Below are 24330 nucleotides of genomic sequence, written 5' to 3'. Positions count from 1 at the left end.
TGCCCTACTCCTTGAGCCACAGGCACCGCCCAAGGTTCATAATATTTTTACAGAACCCTGTTATTTTTTTGAAGGATAAAACATCAGTAACTTTTTTTTTTTAAGGAACATATAACAAGCCTGCCTGCAATGTGTTAGTTCATTAAAGAGCATGTTTACTTTTTGCTTATTAATTGTGCCTATCCTCTGTTCAAAATATTGAACAAAAATCTAGCAGTGTAAGAAAAATGAATCTGTAGAACATGCTCTTTTGGTTTACGAAAGGGTAAAACATGAACAGTGAATAAACCTACAAAAAGGTGTTTTAACATCACTGATAGAACATACAAAGGCAAATGAATTTTTCTTTTTTTTTTTTGATAATGAAAAAGAAAACCTAAACATGTAAAATTAGGAGAACAGATATATGAGTTATATTCATATAGTGGAATATAGTAGTGAAATGAATAAAGATGGCTAAAATCTTCAAAAATACACTGAAAACGCAAAGTACAAATAGAAATATACATGCTGAAACAACTTATATCAGGTCCAAAAATAATGCCATTTTAGAAGTACATACGTGTATGCAACAAAAGTATAAAAAACATAAGATACCAAATTCATGACACTGATTACCTTCAGCAATGAGGAAGGAGATTACCATCATTTGTTCATGGTTTAATGTGTTATTTCTTTTAAAATAACAAGTATGGCAGATTAGAATCCTATTACAGCTGGGCACAACACACATGAAGGTTCATTTATTGATCTCTATACATATGAAGTATTTCACAATATTAAAAATACCCTATACAAAGGAAGGAAAAAATAGCCTCAACTCCAGTACAGTAGGATTGTTCCCTAGACTCCCTGGAAAAATAAACTGGTTCTTTAGTTTTGTTTTTTTTTTTTTTTTTTTTTTTTTTTTGAGACATCGAGTCTCACTTTATCGCCCTCAGTAGAGTGCCATAGCGTCACAGCTCATAGCAACCTCCAACTCCTGGGCTTAGGCGATTCTCTTGCCTCAGCTTCCTGAGTAGCTGAGACTATAGGCGCCCACCATAATGCCCAGCTATTTTTTGTTGCAGTTTGGCCAGGGCCAGGTTCAAACCAGCCACCCTTGGTATATGGGGCCAGTGCCCTACCTACTGAGCCACAGGCGCCAACCGGTTCTTTAGTTTTTTTGGGTTTTTTTGTAGAGACAGAGTCTCACTTTATAGCCCTTGGTAGAGTACCATGTCACAGCGCACAGCGTCCTCTAACTCCTGAGCTTAGGCGATTCTCTTGCTTCAGCCTCCTGACTAGCTGGGACTACAGGCGCCTGCCACAACACCCGGCTATGTTTTTGTTGCAGTTTGGCCGGGGCTGGATTTGAACCCGCCACCCTTGGTATATGGGGCCGGCGCCTTACCAACTGAGCCACAGGCGCTGCCCTGGTTCTTTAGTTTCTTAATGGCCCAATACTTGAATCTGCAGATGTCTGTATCCAGAGAATCACATACAAGACATTATAAAAAGTAAGGTGGCCAGAATTCCTAATAAACAACAGACAATATTTTAGGCAGAAAAATGTAATCTGAAGCCACTAATTTATTCATTCATTTAATTTAATATATAAACAAGTATTGAGCAACTTATATGCTAAGCAGGAGCAAAACAGACATGAGCAAAATAGGATTCTGGTCCTCAGTAAACTCAACTTATTATCCAGTAGAAGAGAAACAGCTTTATTTAATAAAAATTGAAACCTGCTATCTCTCAGTTCTTTTAATAAATAGGAACTCTTCTTAATATTATGAAGGACACTAATAGCATAACAGGTTTCTTTGTTTTACTACAAGAGATGGGTTCTTCCATTTGCAAATTTTTATCTGCTTCTTCAGCCAAAACAAGGGTTCCTAAAAATTCTGTAGCTTACCAATCTATCTGTAGTAAAACACTTAAAAGTTAAAGCTTGTGAACAAAGTTTTGAATTAAATATTTCAAACAATTTAAGTCTAACATGTTATCATTTGCTATTATCCAATTGAGGTGTTTGTCTCTCTTTGATATTTAGCCACAGAGTATTTTCTTTTTTTTTTTTTTTTTTTTATTGTTGGGGATTCATTGAGGGTACAATAAGCCAGGTTACACTGATTGCATTTGTTAGATAAAGTCCCTCTTGCAATCATGTCTTGCACGGTGTATTTTCAAGATCTAGCTAATGTGATTATGGAAATAATAAAATTTTGTATTGGTTAAAAAACAAAAATAATTAAGATTTTTAAAGGGCTTTAACTAATAATATTGCATATCTCCCTTCTGCTGCCAAGTTTTTTCTATTTGTACACTTCTTTTTTTTTTTTTTTTTTTTGTGGTTTTTGGCCGGGGCTGGGTTTGAACCCACCACCTCCGGCATATGGGACCGGCGCCCTACTCCCTGAGCCACAGGCGCCACCCTATTTGTACACTTCCTGATTCTTCCTGTTCCCCACCAAATATCCTAGGAAAACCAGTATTTTTCAAAGGCTTCAGTATTTCCAAAATTTTACATTTCTAGTCTCACCTGAAATAAGAATGCTCGTTCACACCCACATTCTTGCCTTAATGTAGACAGTTCCTCAAAGCTCAGTTAATTTTACATTTTTAATATACATTTTAAAGTTCTAAAGACAAATGAAATAAGAATAGTAAAATCTCTGAAGTTCTGGCTCAGTGCCTGTGGCTCAACAGGCTAAGGCGCCAGCCACATACACCTGAGCTGGCAGGTTCGAATCCAGCCCGGGCCCACCAAACAACAATGACGGCTGCAACCAAAAAATAGCCAGGTGTTGTGGCAGGCACCTGTAGTCCCAGCTACTTGGGAGGCGGAGGCAGGAGAATCGCTTGAGCCCAGGAGTTGGAGGTTGCTGTGAGCTGTGATGCCACAGCACTCTACCCAGGGCGACAGCTTGAAGCTCAGTCTCAAAAAAAAAAAAAAATCTCTGAAGTTCTCTCGTAAGTTTCTAGTTCACTAATAGACATCACTATTATCAGAATAGCACTACAGTTAGAAACTGTAGCCAGACTGTCAGAGAAAGCCAGGAGATCCTTACTCAAGACCTCCATCTATATCTGCCCCCTTTAAGTTTCAGTGAGAACAAGAAACATTGTAAGCCAGAAACAACTGCAAGGATGAGAGTGCCTTTTCAGAAATCTCAGTAACTGGTCAGTCCTTACAGGGGTAAAGAGTGGGTAAAAACTCATAGGAGGGAAGGTAGGAGGAATTTGTGCCTCGACTGAGAACTGCAGAATCATCCTTACAAACTGGGATGATGAAGACCATACATTCCAAAGAAAAGACACTAATATTCACCAACAAAACTGTAATTCCACTACATAGTGCAGACTACACCATTAAAATATCTGGGGGGGGGGAGGAATGCAGCATTTACAATGACAGTCGGTGCTTTGTTTGGTGACTCTGCCTCATTTCTCTGAGTAGTAGTCTTCAGAATCCTTCAACACCCACTACACACACCAAAGGCACTGGAGCACCTTTTCAGCCAAGAGCTTGGAAAGTAAGCCCACCGTTATCAGTAAGCTGGGGTAATGCTATACCTCCCCATCACAGAGTGGTCTAGTAAGTGTTTCCAATTCAGTCACACTCCTTCAGCAAGTATCTGCTAAGTACCTATTATGTTTCAGTCAATATACTAGGCAATGGGGATAAAATTGGTGAGTAAAAACAGACTTAGATTCTGCCCTCACGGAATTCAGGGTGCATCTAGAGATAAACAAAAAACAACAGAAAACCAGGAAATGCAAAGGGAATGGGTAGTACCAAGGAATGGTAGAGCATTCTACGACAGCCTACACACTGGGGGAGATCCGAGGTCAAGAGGTTAGAATGTGGGGTGGTGCCTGTGGCTCAGTGAGTAGGGCACCCGCCCCATATACCGAGCGTGGCGGGTTCAAATCCGACCCCGGCCAAACAGCAACAAAAAAATATAGCCGGGCATTATGGCGGGTGCCTGTAGTCCCAGCTACTTGGGAGGCTGAGGCAAGAGAATCGCCTCAGCCCAGGAGTTGGAGGTTGCTGTGAGCTGTGTGACGCCACGGCACTCTACTGAGATGACAAAGTGAGATTCTGTCTCAAAAAAAAAAAAAAAAGGCCAGAATGTGTGCCTCTGGCAGCCATAAAAAAGGCAGAGACCTCCTATGCTCACTCTTAGTGACCCTAAAGAGAAAACTGTTTCCTTCTTATCACTTTGACTCTTGTAGAAGTTACATTCCAAATTCTGATCTTTCCAATCACTTTCACCTTTCATGTCAATCATGCAACTCACTGGAGCAGCAGATTACTGGTCAGAGCATCCTCTACCCACATTAGTGCCCTGTAGATATTTCCTATTATTAATTATTTTTCTCCACTTTATCTTTTATACCTAACTTCATAAAAGCAAAGTTCAAGGCTTAGGCCTAGGAAATAACTGGGGCGAAAAGGAAAGTAACTTATAAAATGAACCTTTCCAGTATCCAATTTCTCTGCCTCCAAATAAGTGTCACCCATTCCTTCCAAGAGGAGTATGGACTCCGTGCTGTTTGGAAAGCGATCGATCATTAATTAAGTTTGAATTAGTTGGTACAATGTTGTTTTGTTTTTAGCAACTTGGTAAAGAAAATGAAGTACAAAGAATGATGTATAAGAATAAAGTTGGAGTTTTGCTTTACTTTGGCCTTCTTTCAGTCATTTACCATAACATGGAAGTCAAAGCTCTTGTCCAGGCTGGGTACCAGCTTCCTAAGTTTACAAAGCAGGTCCCTGAAACTGCATTAGCCACAGCTGTCTCCTTAAACATTCCTCTCTTCTCTAAATTACCCCCTGGCTCTCTGTCATCTGGTCTATCCCCTCATACCAAAATAAATACAGGGTACTGTGAATCAAGCCTAAGTGTATTAAGTTATGAAATGCAAAAGAAAGAAAAGAATAACTGGCTAGATATGATAGCTCATGCCTGGAATCTCAGCATTTGTGAAGCTGAGGTGGGAAGATCACTCAAGGCCAGGTGTTCAAGACCAGCCTGGCCAACATAGCAAAACCCCATCTCCACACTAAAATTTAATTAGCCAGTAGTAGTGGCTCATGCCTGTAGTGCCAACTGCTCAGGAGGCTGAGGCAGGTGGATCCCTTGAGCCCAGAAATTCTAGCCTAAGTGACATAGTAAAGACCCTCTAAAATAAACAGCTGGGCACAGTGGCTTGCACCTATAATCCTAGCACTATGGACAGGATGAGGCAGGTGGATTGCTTGAGCTCAGGAGTTCGAGACCAGCCTGAGCAATAGCAAGACTCTGTCTCTACTAAAATGAGAAAAACTGAGGCAAGAGAATCACTTGAACCCAAGAGCTTGAAGTTGCTATGAGCTATGATACCACAGCACTCTACTCAGGGTGCCAGAGTGAGACTCTGTTTCAAATAAATAAAATAAACAACCTCAATCTGTCCTCTGTACTCACTCTGTAGAAATGGGATTTTCATTTTCTTTTTATCCAGGAACAACTCAGCCTATGTCAGAAAGGTCATCTGGATGTTCAAAGTAAGTATGAGTTAGGCCCTTAGACACAAAGGTTACTTTCCTGGTTTTCTCTACCACCTTCTACTCTCCTGCTTCTCACGGTTAAATGTGGACATGGGTCATCTGGCCTATTTACACTGACAAGCAATCCCTCTCCCTCCCTATTTTGATCTTCTTTTGAGTCAAGTGAGTAATTTGAGTTAACAGAAATCTAGCCAGCCTCGTATTTCCTCAGCCAAAAACCCAGCTACTTTTGGAGCGAAGGAAAAGATTGAGCTTTTCTTATATTCATCTAGTACTGTCTCCTAACCCTGGCACAAATAGGTGTTGTTAAGAGGAAATTCATCCTTCCCTGAGATCTCCTCTCAAGCTTCCATCAAAGCTACTAAGTTTCCAGACAGAGATGGCCAAGCCCTACAGCTTAGCTTGCTCACATGCATTCTTGACAAAGCCCTTCCTCCTAATTCAGGGTGGCCCTAGGAGTTATTGGTGACCCCCTTCAGGATCTGGACCTCAAGCAGGCCAGTAGCATGAACTAGTATCAGTGAATAATCTTAGAACATGGGAAGAGATGGGACTTTAAAACTAAACCGCCAAAGCCTAAATAGGCTTTGCCTAGTATGCTTAGCCACAGAGACAAACTTTCAAAGTAAAAAGCCGTGGTTACATAGCTTCTAACAAAGCATCTCATTTAAAAACAGAACATTCCTCTTCTACCACCGTTTGTTCCTCAATTGTCTAACTAAACTTTTGCCTAAATTTTAACGGGGACTTTCATTTGCCTTTAGCCATTTAAAAAGTCATTATATAATAATAAAATACATGCCATTGTATTTATTTTGTTGCTCACCTCTACTTTTATTTATTTTCTTTTTTTTTTGCAGTTTTTGGGCACGGCTGGGTTTGAACCCACCACCTCTGGCATATGGGGCTGGCGCCCTACCCCTTTGAGCCACAGGCACCACCCGCTCACCTCTACTTTTATAAACTACCCCTTCTGGAATATCAAAACTTCACAGATCAGACAAACTAGTCAAAGAATCTTTAGACTCTCCCAATTCTAAAAGTCTATCGTCTACAAAAGCACAGAACAAATTCCATTGGTTTTATTCCCAAGCACTTGTAATAGGGGTATGCCCAGAATGGGACAAATAGAAATTGCTACACACTAAACATTAAACAAGCACAATCTCTTACACAAACTTATGGCTGGAAATTTAAAAACACTTACAATAACCCTTCATCCATATCCTATTTCCCTCCTGCCAGAACCTTCAATCTCAGATTCATTCCTAGCCTAACTAATGTTAAGAAAACACTGGGGCAGGGCGGCGCCTGTGGCTCAAGGAGTAGGGCGCCGGTCCCATATGCCAGAGGTGGCGGGTTCAAACCTAGCCCTGGCCAAAAACCAAAAAAAAAAAGAAACAAAAAGAAAACACTGGGGCAAATATGTGCATAGGAACAGGAGACATGTGAGCAGCCTCTTTGTTCAAGTACTTTTGGACATCTGAGGATTCCGATCAGATTAAAATATAAAATTTTTGCAGCAGGCAGGATAGCTGCAAAATAGCCCCCAAATTTCACTGACTTAAAACAAAGTCTTAAATTTTGCTCATCTACAAGCCCGAAACAGCTGTTATCAACCCTGGTAGAGAGAAGTAGCTACTATCTCTCTACCATTGACATTCAATGTACCAAATAAGAAATGAGAATATCTCACTGGTGTTTATTTAGATATGACACAGTTACTTTTACTCATGTCTTATTGACCAAAAGGGGTCACATGGTCACACAGCCAAGGGACTGGGAAAATACAATCCCAACATGGGCACAGAAGCGGAGAGAATCAAGATATTTTTAACCACTTTCACTAAATCAGATTCAATTTTTCCATCCGTCCATCACACTTTCTTTCATTCAACAAAATTGTACTGAATGCTTTCCATGTGCCAGGAATTGGTTTAAGCTTTAAGGTATAACACGGGTCAGATTCCTTCCCATTCTGTTAACATTTAGCACTTTTATTTCTCCTCTTTTTTTTTTTTTAAAGCAATGGGATCTCAGTCTATTACTCAGGCCGAAATACAGTGGCACAATCACACCTCAGTAAAGCCTTGAATTCCTTGGCTCAAGTGATCCTCCCACACTTGAGTAGCTTGGGACTACAGGTGTAGTCTGTACAGCTGTAGACTACAGGACCAGTCTGGCTAATTTTTCTTACTTTTTGTAGAGGCCAGGTCTCACTATGTTGCTGAGGTTGGTCTCTAACTCCCGGCCTCAAGCAATCCTCCCACATCAGTCTCCCAAAGTGCTCAGTTATACACAAGCCACCATGCACTGTCAGGCCTCTTTTCTAATAGCATTTTCATTCTCTTGACTTTCACCATCCTTCCCCAATTTCTTCGGGTCCTCTACTCTTCATTTTTCAGGGCACCATGCCTTTCCTCTCTCTTTTTTTTTTTTTTTTTTTATGGCTCTGTCCATTATAAAAGAAAAGGTTTGGGACTAAGTAGCTTTGCTGACCTTTCCTGAGCATAGTACCTGGCATTAGGCACCCTAAAAATGGTATTGCATGAATTAGGGTAAGTAGCATACTCTACTTGGCAGTAGGCTATTTTGGAGAAGACAAGCCCTATCTTCAGTTTTTTCAGAATTTGATCACATTATGATCTACCAACGGGGAACATCAGTGAAGATTCCTAGATATGGTACTTTCCTTTCCAGGCATTCCACCAGGACTCTCTCACCTTACAGTAAACACAGAGGTCTGCCAACAACATGGAGAAAGCAGCTGGTTTCAACCTATGCAGAATGAAGAAATGAAACACTTCAGCTTTGTTATGGTCCTTGCTTGTTTCATTTTGTTGAGGCGATAAGGGAAGGATTGTGCCACTTAAATAGTATCCTATATAACCACATGAACAGAACTATGTAAAAAGTCCTATCTGCCCATGTAATTACCAACATAGGTATCATGAATACATGCAGGACCTTGACACCTCTCTTCAGCCCACTTTAGCAGGGTCTACGACATCTAGACTACAGCTTCCCAAACTGTGGATCAAACATAACTGCCGTTGTTTTTTAGCTAACCCTGGTCACATTGCACAAGGCCATACAAAACATTTCAGGACGCTCATCAAATGCAGAAGACGCGTTGAAGGTTCTCTAATTTAAAAAGAAATAATTCAGAATGGCATATAACTGTTCTGGAATAAATATTCTTCCTCTTTTGTCTGCCATTTTCTCCAGACCTGAAGAAAGCTTTCAAGGTAAGAAAGAAAAGGGGAGGGGAGGGGAAGGAAGAGAGGAGATAAAAAGAAAAGAAAAAGGAAAGAAAAGTATGTTTCCTACCAGATCCATACTACAGTTTGGCACTACAGAAAAATTCCAGCCTGATTTCATTAAGCCTGTACAACAGGTTTAAACATGATCCTCAAAGTTCTTATATTGGCAACTTACACCCCAATGCAACCATGTTGGGAGATGGTGCTAATAAAACATGATTCTTAATCACTAATGAAAGGAGGATAGATTAATGTCATTACCATGGGAGTGGGCTTGTTACAAAAGCAAGCTCAGCCCCCTCCTGCTGCCTACCTCTCTCTCCCTCTCTTGCTCTGCCACCAGGGGACGATGCAGAAAGGAGGCCCCCATCACATGCTGGCACCTGCTTTCAAAACCATGAGAAATACATTTTTCTTTATACATTACCCAGCCTTAAGTGCTCTATTATAGCAACACAAACTAAGACAGACCATATTAAAAGAAATGAATCATGAGTTAAGAGGTATGGAATCTACTCCAGAATCTATGGCTAAATTAGCTGTGTAGTCAAAGAATTTCACATTTTTATGTCTCAGTTCCCCATCAGGACAACAAGGGGACTAAACTACATGATTTCTGTGGTTTCATTTAGCCCTCACATTTTTTAATTTTTTTTTTTTTTTTTTGTAGAGACAGAGTCTGACCTGATCGCCCTTGGTAGAGTGCCATGGCGTCACACAGCTCACAGCAACCTCCAAATCCTTGGGCTTGGGCGATTCTCTTGACTCAGCCTCCCAAGTAGCTGGGACTACAGGCACCAGCCACAACACCCAGCTATTTTTTTGCTGCATTTTGGCCGGGGCTGGGTTTGAACCCGCCACCCTCAGCATATGGGGCCAGCGCCCTACCCGCTGAGCCACAGGCACTGCCCTCACATTTTTTAATTTAATTTATTATTATTTTTTTTTTTTTTGCAGTTTTTGGCCAGGGCTGAGTTTGAACCCATCACCTCCAGCATATGGGACCGGCGCCTACTCCTTTGAGCCACAGGCACCACCCCACATTTTTTAATTTTAATAGGAGGATCAAGGTTTCCAATTCTGATTAGAATGCAGAAAGTTGCAAAACACTAATACACTTACCCTATAAACCACAACAAGCTAGAAGAACTACAAAAATCACAGTATTTAAAAAACCCAGAGATCAGGTGGCGCCTGTGGCTCAGTAAGCAGGACTCCGGACCCATATTGAGGGTGGCAGGTTCGAACCCAGCCCCACCCAAACTGCAACAACAAAAAATTGCCAGGCGTTGTGGTGGGCACCTATAGTCCCAGATACTCGGGAAGCTGAGGCAAGAGAATCGCCTAAGCCCAAGAGCTGGAGGTTGCTGTGAACTGTGACACCAAGGCACTCTACGAAGGGCAATAAAGTGAGATTCTGTCCCCAAAACAAACAAACAAACAAAAAAACTCAGAGACCTAAAGATGCAAAGAAATCTAAATAAGCTAAATTCCAGAAAATGTAGAGCCCTTCCAGAGACAAAACCATAGCTATTCTCATTCCTGATGAAGTGGCAGGAGAACAAGGAATTTTCCACTGACAAGATCAAGGAGAAACCAGACAAATTTATAATGAACTTTTTTTTTTTTTTTTTTGTAGAGACAGAGTCTCACCCCATGGCCCTCGGGTAGAGTGCGATGGCCTCACACAGCTCACAGCAACCTCCAACTCCTGGGCTTAAGCGACCCTCCTGCCTCAGCCTCCCGAGTAGCCGGGACCACAGGCGCCCGCCACAATGCCCGGCTATTTTTTAGTTGCAGTTTGGCTGGGGCCGGGCTTGAACCAGCCACCCTCGGTATATGGGGCCAGCGCCTTACCGACTGAGCCACAGGCGCCGCCCCTATAATGAACTTTTAATAGCAGGATGTGGACTGCTAATCTGTGGTAACAGATTAGAATTCAGAACAGGCCCTGCCACAAGTCCCACCTGCCAACTCTTCCCTATGGATCTTCATTGAGTAGTACAAAAGTCTAAGAGCAAGGCAGGAAAGCTGAGCCAGAAAGCCAGGAACCAAAAGGCCTCCACCATATCCAAGGCAGCTGCCCTCTGAAGGAGGGAGGCAGGACCAGAAGCAGGAGATAAACACTGCTGAGGCATTCTGAGTCTGCACAGAGGAAGACAGTGTCCCTGCTAAGACTAGGTCAAAGAATTAGAGCAAAAACAGAAGATAAGGAAAACCTGGGGTGAGACTAGAAAAGCAAAGCAAATTTCCCAGCAGCCTGATAAGCTGGGAGCTAGGCTGAAAAGCAGTGAGAATGCTGCAAGGTTCAGAATACTGATGGGGCAGAAGTGTCTGTAGAGGTACTGGGATAAAACATTCACCAAGGGTGATAAAAAACACCAACCCACAGATCCAGAAACTTAATGAACTGTTTATCCAAGCAGGATAAACACAAAGAAACTCGTACCTACTGGGGAGGGAAGGAGGAACAAGCAACCAGGGAAAGGAGTCAAAGTATATACTAGGAAGAACAATAAAAATGATAGCTGATTTATCACTACAAACAACGAAAATCAGAAGACAGCAAAATAATTTTCAAGTGCCAAAAGATAAAACTATCTACACAGAATTCTATATCCAGGGGAAATATCCTTCAAAAATGATGATAAACACATTTTCAAAGAGAAAATGAAAGTGGAAAGAATTTGTTTCCAGCAGACTTTTACTACAAAAAAATTCTAAAAGTAGTTTGTGTTTTTTTTTTTTTACTCACCACTATCCTAATGAAGATTAAAGAAATTCTTTAGGCTGAAGGAAAGGGATACCAGATGTAACCCCAGATCTACAGAAATGAACAAAAACCATAAAAGTCAAATATCTGGATAATATAAAAAGCCTATTAAAAAAAATCTATCCAAGTTTAGATGTCTTTAAAAGACTACTGTTTCTGGGCAGCTCCTGTGGCTCAAGGAGTAGGGTGCTGGCCCCATATACCGGAGGTGGTGGGTTCAAACCCAGCCCCGGCCAAAAAAAAAAAATACTACTGTTTCTGACTCTTTTAAGCAAAAATATTAACAATTGTAATTTATAGTATTTGTAGAAGTAAACTATGGAACAATTAAGATTAAAGTGCTGGAATGGGGGAGCATGCAATTTCAAGATTTTTTTTTCTGAGACAGAGTCTGCACTCCGTAGAGTGCAGTGGCATCACAGCTCACAGCAATCTCAAATTCTTGGGCTTAAGCGAGTCTCTTGCCTCAGCCTCCCAAGTAGCTGGGACTACAGGTGCCCGCCACAATGCCTGGCTATCTTCTTTGTTGTAATTGTCATTGTTGTTTAGCAGGCCCTGGCCAGGTTTGCCCTAACCACTAAGCTATGGGCGCGGAGCTACAATTTCAAGATTAACATTTGTAGAGTATTTTATGTTATTTAAAATAATCTGTGATAGACTCATTCTGTTGCCCCCGGCTAGAGTGCCAAAGCCTTACCCTAGCTCACAGAAACCTCAAACTCCTGTGGTAAGTGATCTTCCTGCCTCAGCCTCCTAAGTAACTTGAACTACAAGCACCCACCACAACACCTGGCTAATTTTTTTTTTTTCTATTTTTAGTGGTGCCCTGTTCTTGCTCTTGCTCAGGCTGGGTTTTTTTTTTTTTTCTTTTTGTAGAGATAGAGTCTCACTTTATGGCCCTCGGTAGAGTGCCGTGGCCTCACACAGCTCACAGCAACCTCCAACTCCTGGGCTTAGGCGATTCTCTTGCCTCAGCCTCCCGAGCAGCTGGGACTACAGGTGCTCGCCACAACGCCGGGCTATTTTTCTGTTGCAGTTTGGCCGTGGCTGAGGTTTGAACCCGCCACCCTCGGCATATGGGGCCGGCGCCCTACTCACTGAGCCACAGCGCCGCCCCTCAGGCTGGTTTTGAACTCCTCAGCTCAAGGGATCTTCCTGCCTTGGCCTCCTAGGGTGCTAGAATCACAGGCGTGTGTCACCCTTCCTGGACTGAATACCTTAACCCTTTTGAGTCAGTATCTTTACTTAATAACAGGCCCATCAATGAAGGATAGCAAAGAGAAGAAAGAAAATGAAATAAATCATCGATTGTAAATCATGATTTATTTTGCAAGGCAGTTTTTGTATACTTTTATATCAATAATAATAACAAACCAACACAATAACATTAGATACATACCATAGATTGACTGACAATTTCAAAGGAATTGGAAATTAATCATGGGATATTTTGAGATGAATTACATATTTTCATGAAATAACTTCAAGGGAGGCAGCGCCCATAGCTCAGTGGATAGGGGGCCAGCCACATACACCAAGGCTGGTGGTTTCAAACACAGCCAGGGCCAGCTAAACAACAATGACAACTGCAACTAAAAAAAACAGACAGGTGTTGTGGCGGGTGCCAGTAGTCCCCGTACTAGGGAGGCTGAGGCAAAAGAATCTTTTAAGCCCAAGAGTTGGAGGCTGCTGTGAGCTTTGACACCACAGGACTCTACTGAGGGTGACATAATGAAACTGTCTCAAAATAAATAAATAACTTGAAGGGGCTCTACTTTCTACTTTAAAACATACAGGTTTAAGATATCAAAAATTAGGGCAGCACCTGTGGCTCAGTGAGTAGAGCTCCAGTCCCATATACTGAGGGTGGTGGGTTCAAACCTGACCCTGGCAAAACTGCAACAAAAAAACAGCTGGGCGTTGTGGCAGGCACCTTTAGTCCCAGCTACCCGGGAGGCTGAGGCAAGAGAATCACCTAAGCCCAAGAGCTGGAGGTTGCTGTGAGCTGTGACGCCACAGAACTCTACTGAGGATGACAAAGTGAGACTGTCTCTAAAATATATATATATATATCAAAAGTAATAATATAGAATATAGCCCAAGAGTTCTAATTTAAGGATTTAAGTAACATTTTGTGCATATTTGTTCTACATTGTCAACTATTACAAAAGCAAAGAATAAAAAGTATTTGTTCATATTAGTAAAGGAAATCATAGTACGGAACATAAGAGAATTTAATATCTGAATCTTAAAAGAACCTAAGCAAGCCTTTATTGAGAATTATTATGTGTGAAGCATGGTGCTGGGCATATACTCTTAGACTACTCCCAACACTGCAAAATGGATATCATGATCTTTAATTTGGAAAATTTAAATAATAAATTCAAGATCACACATCAGTGAGAGCCAGGATTTGAACCATATTTGTTAACCAAAGCCCGATCATCTCTCAATTAATAATACAATTTTTTTAATTGACAAGTACCGTATACATCTCCCTCCACCCTCCACTCTTTAAGAATAGAGTGTATTTCCTACAGATAAGGACCTTCTTCTACATAGCCAAAATAAAATCACGAAAATCAGGAAATTAACACAGGTACAGTACTACCACCAATACTCAAAAGTCATTTAAGTTCCTAGTAATGCACTTGAGAGATAATGGATCCAGTCCAAAATCACTTGGTACATGCAATTTTTAACATAATTTTTCCCTTCCAATGTTTAAAGGAATCAATTTTTTTTTTTTTTTGTAGAGACAGAGTCTCACTGTATCGCCCTCAGGTAGAGTGCCATGACGTCACACGGCTCACAGCAACCTCTAACTCTTGGGCTTACGCAATCCTCTTGCCTCAGCCTCCCGAGTAGCTGGGACTACAGGTGCCTGCCACAACACCCGGCTATTTTTTTGTTGCAGTTTGGCCGGGGCTGGGTTTGAACCCGCCACCCTCGGCATATGGGGCCGGCGCCCTACTCACTGAGCCACAGGTGCGGCTTAGGAATCAAATATTTTATATAGTCCACAAACATTTATTTACTGAGCACTTGGCACATGTCAGGCACTGTTTGATGACACAGTAAAGAATAAGACAAGCTGGGCGGCGCCTGTGGCTCAAGGAGTAGGGCGCCGGTCCCACATGCCCGAGGTGGCGGGTTCAAACCCAGCCCCGGCCAAAAACCAAAAAAAAAAAGAATAAGACAAGCTTCTTCTGCTTCCAAAGAACTTGCATTCTAGTGAGGAAAGACCAATAAACAATGTAGTTTCAGAGTTGGCAAGTGCTATGTATGATTAAATAACTAGGAAATGGCCATCTGAGGAGCTGATACTTAAATGATGAGAAGGTACCAGAATTGCTAAGAGATCAAAGAGCATTACATAGGAAATAATATAATAACTAAGGCAGGACAAAACCTGGTATTTTGGAGGAAATAAAAGATGCCAGGAGACAAAAAAAAAAAAAAAAGATGCCAGGAGGGAAGGGAGGGGGGAGGATAGGCAGAGGGAGGGTGATTGGTGGGATTACACCTGCGGTGCATCTTACAAGGGTACATGTGAAACTTAGTAAATGTGGAATATAAATGTCTTAACACAATAACTAAGAAAATGCCAGGAAGGCTATGTTGACCACTGTGATGAAAATGTGTCAAATGGTCTATAAAACCAGTGTATGGTGCCCCATGATCGCATTAATGTACACAGCTATGATTTAATTTAAAAAAAAAAAAAAAGATGCCAGTATAGCCACAGCATCCAGAGGAAAAGGAGTGGGAACTTAGGTGGAGGTGAGATAGGAACACATGAGGCAGGACTCTGAATTTTACAACAGAGAGTGAAGGAAAACCACGAAAGGATTTTAAGCAGGCAATCAACATGACTTCATTTACATTTTTGACAGATGATTCCTCCTACTGGGAGGAGAATGGACTGAAAAAACTAGTGGAGTGAAAGAAAGCAAAGACCAATGAAAGGCTATTTCAGGAGGTAGGTGAAATGATGGTTGACTAAGACTAGGGCGGTAGAAACAAAGATGTAAAACAGACCACTGAATAGACAGATTCAACTGACATTTTGGAGACCAAGAAAACTCGATGATGGATTAGCTATGGGAATAAAGAAAAGACAGGATTCAAGGATAACTCCTAGGTGCCATTTGCTGAGATGAGAAAGACAGGGAGAAGAACATACGGGAGAAGTGTTGTATTTTGGAACATGCCTGCAGGGGCATTCAACAGTGACTGGCCTTTGGCTGGTTATGAACGCTTATCAGTGGTGGTGGTTATCACAAAAATTATGCACAGACCTTTCTTATGCTCACAGCTTTCATTAGTTTTTGTGTATTTAATGTATGGCCCAAGATAACTCTTAGATGAGAGTTCATAGCTAGCTGAGGGCCACAGTGGACACCCCTGATTGCCTGTGAGTTAACTAAGTGGTAATGTCATGCAGACTGATGGATATGTCTGGAACTCAGGCAAGAATTGTAAACCAGAAACATAAATTTGGGAATTACCCACACATAGATGGTATTTAAAACAATGTGTTGAATGAGACAACCTAGGAAAAGAAGTTAGAAAAAGTAGCAGAGGGAAGCCCAGGACTAAATTCTGGAATGTGACAATACAGAGTCAGGTAAAAGAGAGAAGCCTGTTTAAAGGAAAAAAAAAAAAAAAGCGTGAGATAGGAGTAAAACAAAAACATATCTCATAAACTAAGAGAAGCAGGTGAACAGGCAGAAAAGAGTGGCCAGCTACACTGAATGCTGCTATAAGATCCTAAAAAGATTCAGTAAATGGGAGCGGGGCCTGTGGCTCAAGGAGTAGGGTGCAGGTCCCATATGCCGGAGGTGGCGGGTTCAAACCTAGCCCCGGCCAAAAAAAAAAAAGATTCAGTAAATGGAAACCATTTGTAACCTTAACTAGAGCAGTTGCAGTGGCAAGATGGTGATGAAAACCAGTCTGGAATAGGCTGAAAGCAAAGCAAAGTGGACAGACCACACAAAGACTACTCTTGAAAATCTGCTTGGAAGAGAACCAGAAATGAAGCTGTAGCTAGAGGACAAAAGCATGGAATAAGGGGAGGGTTTATAAAGAAGGAAGCCTCACTTACAGCAGTGTGGCCCAATAGTGCTTTCTGCAATAATATGCACAGATGATCTTTATCAGCACTGCCCAATATGGAAGTCATTAGCCACTGAGTAACTGAAAAAATGAGACACTGAATTTTTAAAAAATTAATTTTTATGTAAAAAGGCACATGTGGCTAGTAGCTACCATATTAGACAGTATAGCTCTAGAGTACATTTGTATATTAATAAAGATGACGGAGGGTGGCACCTGTGGCTCAGTGAGTAGGGCGCCAGCCCCATATACCGAGGGTGGAGGTTCAAACCCAGCCCCGCCAAACTGCGACAAAAAATAACCAGGCGTTGTGGTGGGCGCCTGTGGTCCCAGCTACTCGGGAGGCTGAGGCAAGAGAATTGCCTAAGCCCAAGAGCTGGAGGTTGCAGTGAGCTGAGACGCCACAGCACTACTGAGGGCGACAAAGTGAAACTCTGCCTCCAAAAAAAAAGTAAAAAAATAAAAAATAGGGCGGCGCCTGTGGCTCAGTGAGTAGGGCGCCAGCCCCATATGCCGAGGGTGGTGGGTTCAAACCCAGCCCCGGCCAAACTGCAACCAAAAAAAATAGCCGGGCGTTGTGGCGGGCGCCTGTAGTCCCAGCTGCTCGGGAGGCTGAGGCAAGAGAATCGCGTAAGCCCAAGAGTTAAGAGGTTGCTGTGAGCCGTGTGACGCCAGGGCACTCTACCCGAGGGCGGTACAGTGAGACTCTGTCTCTACAAAAAAAAAAAAAATAAAAAATAAAAAATAAAGATGATCCAGAAAGGGAAAAATTCATGATGAAAGCAAAAACAGGTCCTTGAGAAGTCAAGAGAAGGAATCTAGAGCACAAGTGGAGGAATCTACACAGAATACAACACTGAATGAAGCAATGCATGAAATTACAATAACTGAATAACTGATAGAGACCAACAATATTTAAAATTAGAGTATGTATTAAGCCTGGTTGGTATCTTAAGAATTAGACTAAATCCAAGTAGAGAATGAAGGTAACTCTGGTCTACTGAGTATCTATTATGTACCAGGCACTTTCTAAGTGAAAAATTATTTGTTACTAACCAGAACCTTGTAAGTCTCCATTACAAACAAGAGCACTGATGCTCCAAGCTGTAAAGCAACTTCATGAAATCACACATATAGTAAATGCCAGGATTTGGACATAGTCTTTTCTGACTCTAAGATTAGAATCATTGTTACTGCATAAGGTGAGAGGTTAAGAACCATTAAATGGAGCGGCGCCTATGGCTCAGTCAGTAAGGCGTAGGCCCCCATATACCGAGGGTGGCGGGTTCAAACCCGGCCCCGGCCAAACTGTAACCAAAAAATAGCCCAGCGTTGTGGCGGGCGCCTGTAGTCCCAGCTACTCGGGAGGCTGAGGCAAGAGAATCGCTTAAGCCCAGGAGTTGGAGGTTGCTGTGAGCTGTGTGAGGCCACGGCACTCTACCGAGGGCCATAAAGTGAGACTCTGTCTCTACGAAAAAAAAAAAAAAGAACCATTAAATGTCTGCATCTGGAAATAACACAGCAAGACAATCTGAAAGCTATCAAGTGCCAAAAAGCCTGGAGGCAGCGCGAGGCCAGAGGCAAAAACTACCCTTCCAACTCCATCTGCAAAATAATCAAGGAAAACTTACTTAAATACCTTTAAGTAAAGAAAATACCTTTATGGAAACAAACAAGAAATGTACATTCTTACAACTTAGCTTACCTACTTTATTGAACGTATTATTGACATATCAATTAGAAAATCAGCACTGTTTCATTAAAAATACTAAAATACCTGAGCATATTAGAAAAGGTAAAAAAGAAAACCTACCATCTCTCCAATTTGTTCATACAGAGTGGAAAATTACTGAATCTAATCCATTACTAAATTACAGGTTATGGTATTAAATTTATGCTCGGTGCAGTGGCTCACACTTGTAATCCTAGCACTTTGAGAGACTGAGGGGGGAGGATCAGTTGAGCCCAGGAGTTGAGATTAGCCTGAGCAACAGGAAGTCCCCACCACTACAGAAGATTCAAAAAATTAGTCTGCCTGGATGGCACACACTTGTAGTGCCAGCCTCTCAGGAGGCTAAGGCAGGACGATGGCTTGAACCCAGGAGACAGAGAATGCAGTGAACTATGATGATGTCTACACGCATGACTGGGCAAGAAAGAGACTCTGTCTCAAAAGAAAAATGAAAGACATTTTAAATTTAGTATGGGGGGCCGGTGTCTGTGGCTCAGTGGGTAGGGCGCTGGTCCCATATTCCGAGGGTGGTGGGTTCAAACTCGGCCCCGGCCAAACTACAACAAAAAATAGCCGGGCATTGTGGTGGGCGCCTGCAGTCCCCACTACTCAGGAGGCTGAGGGAAGACAATCACCTAAGCGCAGGAGTTGGAGACTGTTGTGAACTGTGACGCCATAGCACTCTACTGAGGGCGATAAAGTGAGACTCTGTCTCTAAAATAAATAAATAAATTTAGTATGGGTGGCCAGCCAGGTGCAGTGGCTCTCGCCTGTAATCCTAACACTCTGGGAGACCAAGGCAGAATGATCACTTGGGCTCAGGAGTTCAAGCCAAGCCTGACCAAGAACCATTTCCACCAAAAACAGAAACAAAAATTAGCCAGGTGCTTGTGGTCCCAGGTACTTGGGAGGCTGAGGCAGGAGGATCACTTGAACCCAGGAGTTTCAGGTTGTGAGCTAGGCTGAGACTAGCCTAGGCAACAGAGTAAAACTGTCTCAAAAAAATAATTATATATATATATATATATTTTTTTTTTTTTTTTGGTGTGGGCAAAGATCATCTAGAGCAGGGGTCCTCAAACTTTTTAAACAGGGGGCCAGTTCACTGTCCCTAGGATAGTTGGAGGGCGGGACTATAGTTTAAAAAAAAAAACTATGAACAAATTCCTATGCACACTGAACGTATCTTATTTTGAAGTAAAAAAACAAAACGGGGAACAAATACAATCACACAACTTCATGTGGCCCTTAGGCCGCAGTTTGAGGACCTCTGATCTAGAGACTATCCAAAATAGTAACCACTATCTACATACAGCTATTTAAATAGAAATGAATTAAAATTAAATTAAAATTTCAATTCCTCAAGTGTCCTGGTCACTTGTCAAGTACCCAGTAGTCACACGTCAAGTACTCAATAGTCATACAAGGCTAGTGGCTACTTTATTGGACAGCATAAAATAGAATGCTTCTGTCACAACAGAAAGTTCTACTGGACAGTGATTAGATCTTCAATTTTCCATTTGTCTTTTTTCTTTTTTTTTTTTTTTTTTTTTGGTAGAGACAGCGTCTCACTGTACCGCCTTCGGGTAGAGTGCCGGTAGAGTGCCGTGGCGTCACACGGCTCACAGCAACCTCTTAACTCTTGGGCTTACGCGATTCTCTTGCCTCAGCCTCCTGAGCAGCTGGGACTACAGGCGCCCGCCACAACACCCGGCTATGTTTTGGTTGCAGTTTGGCCGGGGCTGGGTCTGAACCCGCCACCCTCGGCATATGGGGCTGGCGCCCTACTCACTGAGCCACAGGCTCCACCCCACCATTTGTCTTTTTTCAGAAGGGCCAGTGGAAAGAGCACATCTGAAGACTAAGGTTTTCCAACCAGCTGAACAATCATATATCACTTAGCAATCCTTCCTGAACTGAATGTGCATTTGAAACAACTGAGAATCTTGTTAAAATGTAGCTTCTAATTCAGTAGTTCTGAGATAAGGTCAAGATTCTGCACCTCTACAAGTTCCAAGATGTTACAAATACTGTTGGTCCAGGAATCACACTTTGAGTACCAAGGTCTTAGATCTCTCTAGGCCAGTGATTTTCAACTGATGTACCATGACAGGATATTAGGCATGCCTCAAAAAATTTTAAAGATCATTAATCAATTTATTTTCAAAAGTAGTCCAAAGCATGGTAAGTATATTCTTTTTTTACTTTTTTTTTTTATCAACATAATTTAAGCATGCCACAAAAGTTTAACTATAACTTCAAGTGTGCCATGAGATAAAAAAGATTTAAAAACACTGCTTTAGGCCTTGGTTTCCTTAACTGTCAAATGATGTACCTGGGAAAAGATGATACCCATAACTCCTTTTAAATACTAACATTTTCTAGTTTTACGGCTATACAGAATTAAATGCACATAGATTTCCACTCTGCAGACTCTTCCCCATAGAAAATGCTAGGATTCTAACAATTTTTGTGATACTGCTTTTTTCTCATTAAAAAAAAAAAAAATCAAATTTAGGGAGGTGCCTGTGGCTCAGTCGGTAAGGCGCCTGTGGCTCAGTCGGTAAGGCGCCAGCCCCATATACCGAGGGTGGCGGGTTCAAACCCAGCCCCGGCTGAACTGCAACCAAAAAATAGCTGGGCGTTGTGGTGGGCGCCTGTAGTCCCAGCTACTCAGGAGGCTGAGGCAAGAGAATCACTTAAGCCCAGGAGTTGGAGGTTGCTGTGAGCTGTGTGATGCCATGGCACTCTACTGAGGGCCATAAAGTGAGACTCTGTCTCTACAAAAAAAAAAAAATCAAATTTAAATTAAACCAATGAGGAAATGTAATTTGCTATATAAACAGCCCATCTTGTTATAACTTTCTAGAAATAGATTTTGAAGGTTGACATGTATGAAAGACAAACTTTTTAGAACTCTAACAGAGGAGCACACTATATTTACCACACAAGGGAAAAACCAATGCTGGAGTCAGCCTACACCACTGACCTTAAAAGCATCAGCTAGCTGCACACAAAAGCAACTCCCTGGAAAAAGCCATTAACTGATGTCACATTATTATTTTTGCAAAGTTTCTAGGCATTACTCAATAAAAAAACTGAGCAACATTCTCATACCACAGGCAGGTTGTAGTAATTTAACAGCCCCCAAAGAGGCTGAAGGAACTGACAAGGGCAGCCAACAATGCCACAGAGAATTTACTTCTGAGGCATCTTCTATTTTAACTGGGGCCTTAGAGTAACACAAGATTCAAACAGGAATGCAAACCAGGAACTGGATAGCAGTGGCAAGAAGGCTCAGCATTTCATAAAGCAATACCCTGAAGAAAGAAGACAGCCTAAGATATCCAGTTTGTGTTTAAATGCTGAATTATGCACAACAGCTAATTACTTATATTCTAAAACAATTACATTGGAAATACATGTTAAACCTCTAAGTAATGTGACACTTTGAAAATCTTCAACACTTTTATAGTTGTGTTGTTTCCTTTAGATTTTTTTCATTTGGATTAAATTTTGTTAAAATTCCTTTACAGATAAATCATGCAACACTCTTCCAAATATCTCCAAAGATTTAATTAACATTAACAATACATTTTACTGCCCACAAAACTCTTCAAACAAATCTCTTTGAGGCTAGAGCCTGTAATCCCAGCTACTCAGGAGGCTGAGGCAGGAGGACTGCTTGAGCCCAGCAGTGAGCTACATTATGCCAATGCACTCCAGCCTGGGGAATAAAGTGAGATCTCATCTCTTAAAAAAAAAAAAAAAAAGAAGAAGAAAGAAAGAAAGAAAAAACAATGTGCATGAATGAGCATGCATGGGGGAAGGGCAGGCTCTAAAGAAATAAATAGCATACATAAAAAAACTGAAAGGGAATGGGGAGGTTTTTTTTTTTCTTCTCACTTCTAAAACAAATTGCCATTCTCAATCTTTTTTCCCCCTCAATTTTATTTTAAGCTAGTTTGCTAAATGTTGGCTGTTTTAAAATCACTGAAAATATCTATCTTATCACTAAGGTTCAATTTAAAGTACTATACTTGGAACTCTACATTTGATTTTTAAGAAAATGATGTTGGCTTGGCGCCCATAGCATAGTGGTTACGGTGCCGGCCACAGACACCAAGGGTGGCAGGTTCGAACCCAGCCCAGGCCAGCTAAACAAGGACAACTGCAACAAAAAATAGTTGGGCATTGTGGTGGGCACCTGTAGTCCCAGCTACTTGGGAGGCTGAGGCAAGAGAATAGCTTAAGCCCAAGAGTTGGAGGTTGCTGTGAGCTGTGACGCCACTACACTCTACCAAGGGTGACAAAGTGAAACTGTGTCAAAAAAATAAAAATAAAAATAAATTTTAAAAATGATGTAAAACAGTGCCTATCACAATAGGTATTTCAAGTAGTCTTTATCAAGACAGAAAATTCATATAAATCACAAAAAAGTACTATATATGATCATGTTTTAATAATTCCATCAGATTGAAATGTTCACATTCAGAGCCATAGCTGATTAAATATTAAACTGTTGGTACCTTTACAACACTTACTTAAACCACTAACTTCTAAATGTTATAAAGACAACTTTTAAATTCAAGATAACCAATAAAAATGTAAGATCAATTTCTGACATCACCATAAAAGCACTGTCTGTCCTTTATAAATAACCTATAACAAATCTCTTTCAATAGAAGCCAAAAACTGTTAATTATCAAACATTTAATTTCAGCACCTGACCAGCAATTGATTTTACCTTTCCTGTCAACTGATGTTACACAATACCACCTGTACAGGGTATATGACATCCTTTTAAAATGCAATTTAAGAAGCCATTTTTAGAGAAACTGCTGTTGGTCTTCAGAGAAAAGAGAGGGGAGAATTATAACATGGACAGAAACATTTTAGCCTATCATTTAAAAAAAAATACAGTGTATAAAAAAAAAGGGCCACGTAGCAATCCGTGGGCAGGATGAGTCATCACCTAACTCAAAACTTGCAGCAGAGCTTCTAAGCTTCCTCCTACCAGACCCCATCCTCTCAGCAAAGTACCCTGAGTCAGCAAACCTTTCTATTTTGTCAGTTATGATTCCCACGATGCTTAAATGAACTTATGTAAAACACCACAACATTTTTAATGCTAACACTTCTCATTAGAATGTACGCTTGCTTTTTCTACAGCAAAATTAACTGATGTTCAAATTATTCTTCTCTAGAGTCTTGTTTAATCACAAAAGTAGCCAAAGACCATTTTAATCCTCTTCTGCATATAAGTGAACTCCAAAATATTCTGATACACAAAGTTTTTTAGACAATTCTCCATTTTCCAGTTTTCTTCTTAACAGTAATTAGTATCTAGGTGATAAAATGTGTCCTGCTCAAATCTATAATATTTCCTAGATGACTGCAATTACTAAATTTAGGACCCAATAAGTGATTTTACAAGTTTAACAAGGCAATTCTTACTAAATGATGTAACATACTGTACATGTAAAAAGACTGCACTCCTTGGCACATACCAAGCACTTCATAAACATGTTTGAAAACTACTGGCTAAAGACATCTAAAGTTTCTTCCACTTAATTCAAAATTATTTTTCAAACAATTAAAATCTGACATTTCTAAGAAGAAACTCTAGAGGCAGGCAGTTCCATTTCAGGGCCAGGCCTAGTGTGTACCCTGCATTCTTATAGTCAGATCATTCTTTCCATCTCAGTTTCCCAACGTTAAAGAAAGTATGTCCAATTATTACTCTAAGAAAATAAACAGGATAGAACAATCAGTGATTAGAAAATTACTCTCGAAGCTCTGTGTTCCATTTTACGGAGTGTTAATTTTGCTCCCCTCCACCCCCCCGACAAATCACCTGTATCCTTAAAAAAGTTAATATCGAGCCTAACTTAAAGGTATT

The 24330-nt window shown here is 41.1% G+C and overlaps 1 protein-coding gene across 5 annotated transcripts in view; it reads right to left on the bottom strand.

Annotated features, from left to right (window-relative positions):
• The window catches only part of MAPK6 (mitogen-activated protein kinase 6), a 45785-nt gene that overhangs the window by 20237 nt on the left and 1218 nt on the right, over nucleotides 1–24330 (bottom strand). The window contains exon 2 of one of the 5 annotated variants that reach the window (XM_053594057.1): nucleotides 1394–1517. The exons of the other annotated variants lie outside the window; for them this stretch is intronic. The gene's annotated coding sequence lies outside the window, so the exon portion shown is untranslated. The remainder of the gene's footprint in view (nucleotides 1–1393; nucleotides 1518–24330) is intronic. 5 annotated transcript variants of the gene reach the window in all.

The sequence above is a fragment of the Nycticebus coucang genome, chromosome 6, assembly GCF_027406575.1.
Source record: "Nycticebus coucang isolate mNycCou1 chromosome 6, mNycCou1.pri, whole genome shotgun sequence".
Taxonomy (NCBI): domain Eukaryota; kingdom Metazoa; phylum Chordata; class Mammalia; order Primates; family Lorisidae; genus Nycticebus; species Nycticebus coucang.
The sequence above is the reverse complement of the archived record's forward strand: the minus strand, read 5'-3'. Positions and strand labels throughout refer to the sequence as shown.